The sequence below is a fragment of the Pongo abelii genome, chromosome 5 (genome assembly GCF_028885655.2).
Source record: "Pongo abelii isolate AG06213 chromosome 5, NHGRI_mPonAbe1-v2.0_pri, whole genome shotgun sequence".
Lineage (NCBI taxonomy): Eukaryota > Metazoa > Chordata > Mammalia > Primates > Hominidae > Pongo > Pongo abelii.
The window spans coordinates 49,756,247-49,763,131 of record NC_071990.2 but is presented as its reverse complement, the minus strand read 5'-3'; the positions used below and the strand labels follow the sequence as shown (position 1 = coordinate 49,763,131).

Below are 6,885 nucleotides of genomic sequence, written 5' to 3'. Positions count from 1 at the left end.
TAAAGGATTTTCTGGTACTCCTCATTTTGGTCCGCTGGCATGAAGCTCAAGTTTTAGGTATTCTGCTCTGCAGCTCATTTTCTGCAACTGTGCTTATGTCTGGGGTCAAGTGACAGGAAGACTAACAAAGAAAATAAGCAATTGGCTTTTTTGCCCTATCTTGAGACCACCACTTCTCTACTGGAAACAAAGTTTCTCTTGCCTCAAACTTTGGGTACCTCTTGGACCTTGCTGTTGCCAATATTCCTCATTTATACCTCTACTGTGAGATCACCTGAAGGCTAGCACATGACAAAAAGAAAAAAAAAAAGAGACAAATGGGGAAATTTCCCTCCACGTTCTCTGAGGGTCAGGAAACCTTTCCGATTCTTCAGGAAAGAACTTGAGGGTTTCTAGAACTCTCTCTGTTGCCACTTCCATGTTTTGGGCTGCCTTGGGCCCCGGCTACATTCCATGGGGGAGATAGTTTGTAGAGTGCTTCCTCCTTTGACCCAGAATTAGGACTAGCCAGCAGAACTTCTTATATTTCTAGCTCTGCTTAGAGCGAAGTTCGAGACAGGCAACCATATTTAGCTTCGTCTAAGGAACTTTTTTTTTTTTTTTTTTTTTTTGAGACGGAGTGTCGCTCTGTTGCCCCAGGCTGGAGTGCAGTGGCGCTATGTAGGCTCACTGCAAGTTCTGCCTCCTGGGTTCTCACCATTCTCCTGCCTCAGCCTGAGTAGCTGGGACTACAGGCACGTGCCACTATGCCCGGCTAATTTTTTGCATTTTTAATACAGATGGGGTTTCACCACATTAGCCAGGATGGGCTTGATCTCCTGACCTCGTGATCCTCCCGCCTCGGCCTCCCAAAGTGTTGGGATTGCAAGCGTGAGCCACTGCACCCAGCCTATGGAACATTTTTTTTAACTAATAGACCTTTTGAAGGTATTGCCCTTCCCTTTAGGGAGCCTTCTTTTGTGTGGAGTTGCCTCACTTTGATCTTCTATCTTGCTTGTCTCTAGACTTTATTTATCTCCTGTATTCAGGGGCTTCCGAATTGCCAACCTAGGGAAAATGCCTGCTTCAATGTGCTACATAGTTCTCTGGAATCAATTTTTCTTTGCTCTTACTTACCTCTGAGGTTATTCCCTATTTTTAAATAAACTCATCAATGACAAAAAGGTAGATTGTTTTAATATTTTATATAGTATTATAAATATTCTCTATGTGGAGTACTTTTTTATACCTCTAGTCCAAAACACTTGCTACAAATGGCAGTTTTGATGAATTTTTAAAAAATAAAATTGATTTGTGGTTTTGATATGATGTGCATACTGTTCCAAGGAATGGCTGTAGTGAACCCCTAGTTATGTTACCTTGATGAATTAATGAATCAGCAACTCTCTCTCTAATATTTCAATTTATCTCTCTGGAATATTTCTCAGATTTTTTAAACATTTGAGATAAAGAGAAGTCAAATTGACTTGATTTTAGGTATTCACTTGATACATGGGTATATTTGCATTAGATTCTAGTTCATCTTCAGTGCTAATTTCAAACAATATGAACTCAATGATACATTTACTGTAATTTAAGTATCAATGATTATGATGAATATGAATTTCTTTGTATTCATATTGTAATGAATATGAATACAAAGTGGACTTCACTTTGTAAAGTCCACCTCTAAATATACTTAAGTGACAACTCTAGTATAAATCACCTTCTCATTCCGTACCCTTTATCCTTCTGCTGTCTCCTGTCATCTACCTTCAGAAACGTGTCTCTGTTCCTACAAAACATTGAGAAAATGAGAAAATGAAGTATTAGAACAAGGTGGTTTCTTCTGGAAAGATTTGCATTTTAACCATGATAAAAGCTTTAAGTCATGAGTCTATGATAACAAAACTTCAGGTACCAGAGAGGATTTTGAGAGAAAACTCACCCAAAAAAATTGGCCTAAGATTGTGGCATAGTACAAAATGCATGGCTTTCAGATTTTAAAATTTTGTGTTGATTTATTGAAGGAATTTAGGTGGGAAAAGGTGGTTATTTTCTATGATGCCTGGAGGTTAGCAATACATCCTCGTTCCATAATAAAACCCAGTGATGCTCAGTGTGATTTACAAGAAGAGTATTTGAGGAATAGTGAAATATATAAAGACAGCATTTTTTTTCATAATAACTAAGTCAGCAGTGTGACTCCCTATGGCAAACTTTATTTCAAAGTCTCATAAGCCTATTAATTCTTCAGTAAGTGGATTCCACTGGACAGGGTATTAGATATATCTGGAAGGCTTGAAGGGGTAAGTTCTGAATAAGTTGTAATTTTAGGGTTTTAAATTAGGTTTAGCAAAGCCTGTAGGGTATTTGAGTCTAATATTGTCTGCATATTTGAAAATTAATGTTTGTGGCTTAAAAACATCTGGGTTAGAGATTAAGCTTTCTTTGGTGTAAAACATTATTACAACAGTAGATACGTAACTAGAGAGAGAAATTGAAGTTTGTGGGTGTGTTCCAGTTCAGTAGGTAGTTTAGTTATTGCACTAATTCTCTTTGTGGAGTACTTGGAATTCCTTGGTATGTGTGGCTTCCTAAGTAATACATCTGATCCTGATGAAAGCCAACCAGACCTGTCCTCGGAGGGTGAACTTACTCTTAGATGTTGAAAGTGAAAGTCAACAACCACTCTGCTGTCTGTATTAGAGATATTTATCAGAGCAAATAAATGGTATGAATATAGAGCAAACTGAGCGTCTTGGGTATAAAGTAATGATGATCAGGCCTGTGTTAAACATGTCACATAGTCATTGTTGACTCAATTTTGCTTGATCTGTGGATGTAGCCAGCCTTGGGATGTAGCCAGCCTTAATCTTGGATGGATCTTGCTGCACGTTTTAGAATGAAGTCTGTGAGTTGCCATGAAATGGGCTTCCATGATTATGATACAGTGGCTCATTGGTTTGTTTGGTTTCACTTAAGCTGTGGTGACAGACATGCACTGAGCCAGTGAATGCTGGAAAATATCCTCTAGGGCTCCTCATTAGTCACACTAGAGACTCAAACATCATTTAAAACATATAAGTTTCATATGACTTGATCATCCAGTATGTGAATTTTCTTTCCAAATCAATCAGCCGTTCCCGACTTCTCTCCCACATGCCTCCATCAAAACAAGTTATCCAGTGTTACAGCTCTTTTAGAATTTGTCTAGCAAGTTCTCTGGTCTTCACTGGAAAGCCCATAAAACATTAATAATAAAACTAGTTTTCTAAAGAACAGCTACTCGTTTGCTATCTCTTCTAGTAGATGTAGGGAGTTCAAACTGTTTTCACCATTACTGCTTTTGAATCCACATAGCATTATGTCTAGTGGCATTCTAATCTCTGGTGCTTCAAATGATACTCAATTAATATGCTACAGTACTTGTGTGATAAGAGCTTCATTAGATGATGTCTGGGATCTGCTCAGTGCCCAAGTTTCAAGTATAGGACTTATAACATAGTTGTTACCTGATATCTGCCCTTGGTAAATGCTTCCTATTTCCTTCTCTCATACCTACTTTCTAGTGAAAGGTTGACAAGCAGGAGTTATACATCCAGAATGATCCTTTATTGCTCTTCTTCCTGTGTTTACTCTGCAGAGAAACACTGAGGGATAGCATGCACAAAGTTGTGAAGGAAGGTGTGGCAGACAGACCCTAAGGTGAGCTCCCATTATCCTTGCCTTTTAGTATTTATAATGTTGTTTAACCCCCTTCTCCTAAATGTGAACAAGGCCCTTGACTTTCAGCTAATAAGTAGAATAGGGCAAATGAGATGAAATGTCAGCCCCTTGATTAGGTTATGTTATATTGCAAAGGTAAAGAAATTTTGCATATATAGTTAAGGTCCCCAAACCAGTGGTTTAGAAGTGTCAAAAGCGAGGTTATCAGGAGAGATGAGGTGAAAACCCTTGACAAGATGACTGGGCCCTCCCTGAGTGACAAACTCTCCTGCTGACCTTTAAGAAACAAGCAGCTAAGATGTGAACTGCCATGGAGAATGCCAGGTGGCAGGGAACCAAAGGCAGCTTCTAGGAGCTGAGGGCCTCAGTGCTACAACTGTAAGAAATTAAATTCTGTCAACAACCACACGAACTTGGAAGAGTACCCTTAATTTCAAATGAGATTATAGCCTGGTTGACACATTGATTGCAGCCAGTGAGACTCTCAACAAAGAACCCAATTATGTTCCCAGACTCCTGACTCACATAAATGGAGTATTTTAAAGTGTTGGGCCAGGCACAGTGGCTCATGCCTGTAATCCCAGCACTTCGGGAGGCTGAGGCAAGAGGATCACTTGAGGTCAGGAGTTCAAGACCAGCCTGGCCAACGTGATGAAACCCTGTCTGTACAAAAATATTAAAAAATTAGCTGGCCGTGCTGGCATCTGCCTATAATCCCAGGTACGTGGGAGACCGAGGCAAGAGAATCACTTGAATACAGGAGGCGGAGGTTGCAGTGAGCTGATATCGCGCCACTGCACTCCAGCAATGTAAGACTCCATCTCAAAAAATATATAAGTAAATAAAATATATATATGAAATAAATAAACAAGTAATGTATTTTAAAATGTTAAATTTATGGTAATTTGTTATACAATAATTAAAAGAAATGAATACACAAGTAATATAGGAGATTTGGGATTTTATAATCACAGACCTGTACCCAAGAGAGGTGACTACAAACTTTCTGCTCACATAAAACGTGTGGAGAAGGACTCCCTTCTTAATATTTATACCTGTGAGAGGGGATTTGTAGCCAGATAGGCTCAAATTATGATCTTACCTCTGCCACTTTATAAGCTGAATAATTTGTGGCAAGTTCTTTCACTTGTTTTAACTTGTCTCCTCATTAGAAAAAGGGGATAATAGTAGTAATGACTTTGCAGTATTGTGGAGATGAAAGTGAGATATGTCAAGTGCTGAGCCCATAGTTGTTCAAAAACACTACTCTCCTTCCCCATTCTTTATGTTTGCCAGGTGCCTCTCTCTTTTGTATATATATTTAAATTACACGTATACTTTTAGATTCAGCTCATATGGTTTATTAGTCACATTTTCTAGTTCATTAACTAGACTTCAAGCACCTAGCAGACAAGGATATGTCTCATTCTTTTGTGTTCCCAGCATATAGCACAAACGCTGGCATAACATAGGTGTCCCTGTGGCACTCCAGCTCAGTTGGATCTCTTCTTTGAACTCAAATGTGTTTGTTTGGGATGGAATGCAATCGATTTTGTACAGAGGCTTGAGGAGGTGGTGATTGATGTACTAGGGCCGGGGGGATTGGTTTGACCAGGTATGCCATTTACAAAGCCTGTGAAAAGCCTGGCCCTCTCATCCTAGTCTTTTATTATGCAAATATGCCTCTGCCTGGAGCTCTGCCAGGATGCATGCACAGTGTGGTATTACCTGGAGGCTGCCATGATACCAGCACACATGGTGACAAGGAAAAGAGAGTGGAAAAAGCCATATCGAACGTACTTGGCTTTCAGGTACAGCTGCCAATATTTACATATAAAAGCTTCTAGTTTGCATATTTATGCCTGACTCTTCAGGCTGCTTTATGTTAGAGAAGAAATAGTTTGGGGCTGCTTTTTTTTAAAGGAAAATTCTACCTAGAACTCTTTTACCCTTTTTAGCTTTTTACTCTTTCTCTCCCACTTATTTTACAATACTGCCTTTCCTGTTTCTTTAATTTTAATTTTGCTCTTACTTTCTGAATTTTCATGTGTAGGTCATATCTCCCAAACAGATTATAAACACCTTTAGGGTAAACCTTATTTATATCCAATACCTTGTGTGTTTGTCTGCTCTCATGCTGTTAATAAAGACATACCTGAGATGGGGTAATTTATAACGAAAAAAAGGTTTAATGGACTCACGGTTCCACATGGCTAAGGAGGTCTCACAATCATGGTGGAAGGCCAATGAGGCTTGTTTTACATGGCGCCAGGCAAGAAAGCTTGTGCAGGGGAACTCCCGTTTTTAAAACCATCAGATCTCATGAGACTTATTCACTACCACGAGAACAGAATGGGGGAAACCACTCCCATAGTTCAACTATCTCCACCTGCCCCACCCTTGACACATAGGGATTATTACAGTTCAAGGTGAGATTTGGGTGGGACACAGCCAAACTATATCACCTTGCCTAATAGTGAAAATATACATAGCATTTCTAAAAAAATAAAAGAGGGACTTGGATGGGATATTACAATCGGACATGGACTTAAATGTTCATCAGTTAAAATAATTTGCACTCTTGTTTACTTAGAGATTAAATACCTTGAAGTGATGATATTTATTATTAAGCAGGTGCATTGCTGCCCAATTTTTAATTTTAATTTTTTGGATACACTGAAGTATAATATCACTTGAGTGTCACTGACCAAAAATTTTATTGTATTATGGTGTGAAATCTAGCTTGGAGATTTTAATGAATAGTTAGCTCTTCAAGAAGTGGTTAAATTGGTTTTTAATTAAATTTCATTTCATTTGTAGTGATTAATTTTAAACTAATGTAGGATTAGATAAATGAGAATAATCTTGAAATCAAGAAACTGACTTAATTATGAGAAATAGCTATTTCTCACGGTGAAATGAGAAACAAAATGTTAATTTCATCTAAGAGGACACTGTTTTAGCTAAGATAAAATTACAAAGAAAGCTTTTGGGGACGAAATTTTGCATTTAAATTAACTTAGGATAAAGAACATATTTTAACTGAACCACTGATGAAGAAAGCTTGCAGCTTAAGTTTACTAACTGAAAAGCAGTTACCATTGTGAACCCTGAAAATCTGAGACAGGTCTCAGTTAATTTAGAAAGTTTATTTTGCCAAGGTTGAGGACACACGCC

At 38.4% G+C, this 6,885-nt stretch overlaps 1 non-coding gene across 1 annotated transcript; it reads left to right on the top strand.

The window, feature by feature from the left end:
- Window positions 1-3,165: 3,165 nt before the first annotated feature.
- Window positions 3,166-3,227, top strand: LOC112134027 (U7 small nuclear RNA). Its single transcript, XR_002915612.1, has one exon. It is a non-coding gene; the product is annotated as a U7 small nuclear RNA (small nuclear RNA).
- Window positions 3,228-6,885: the final 3,658 nt, after the last annotated feature.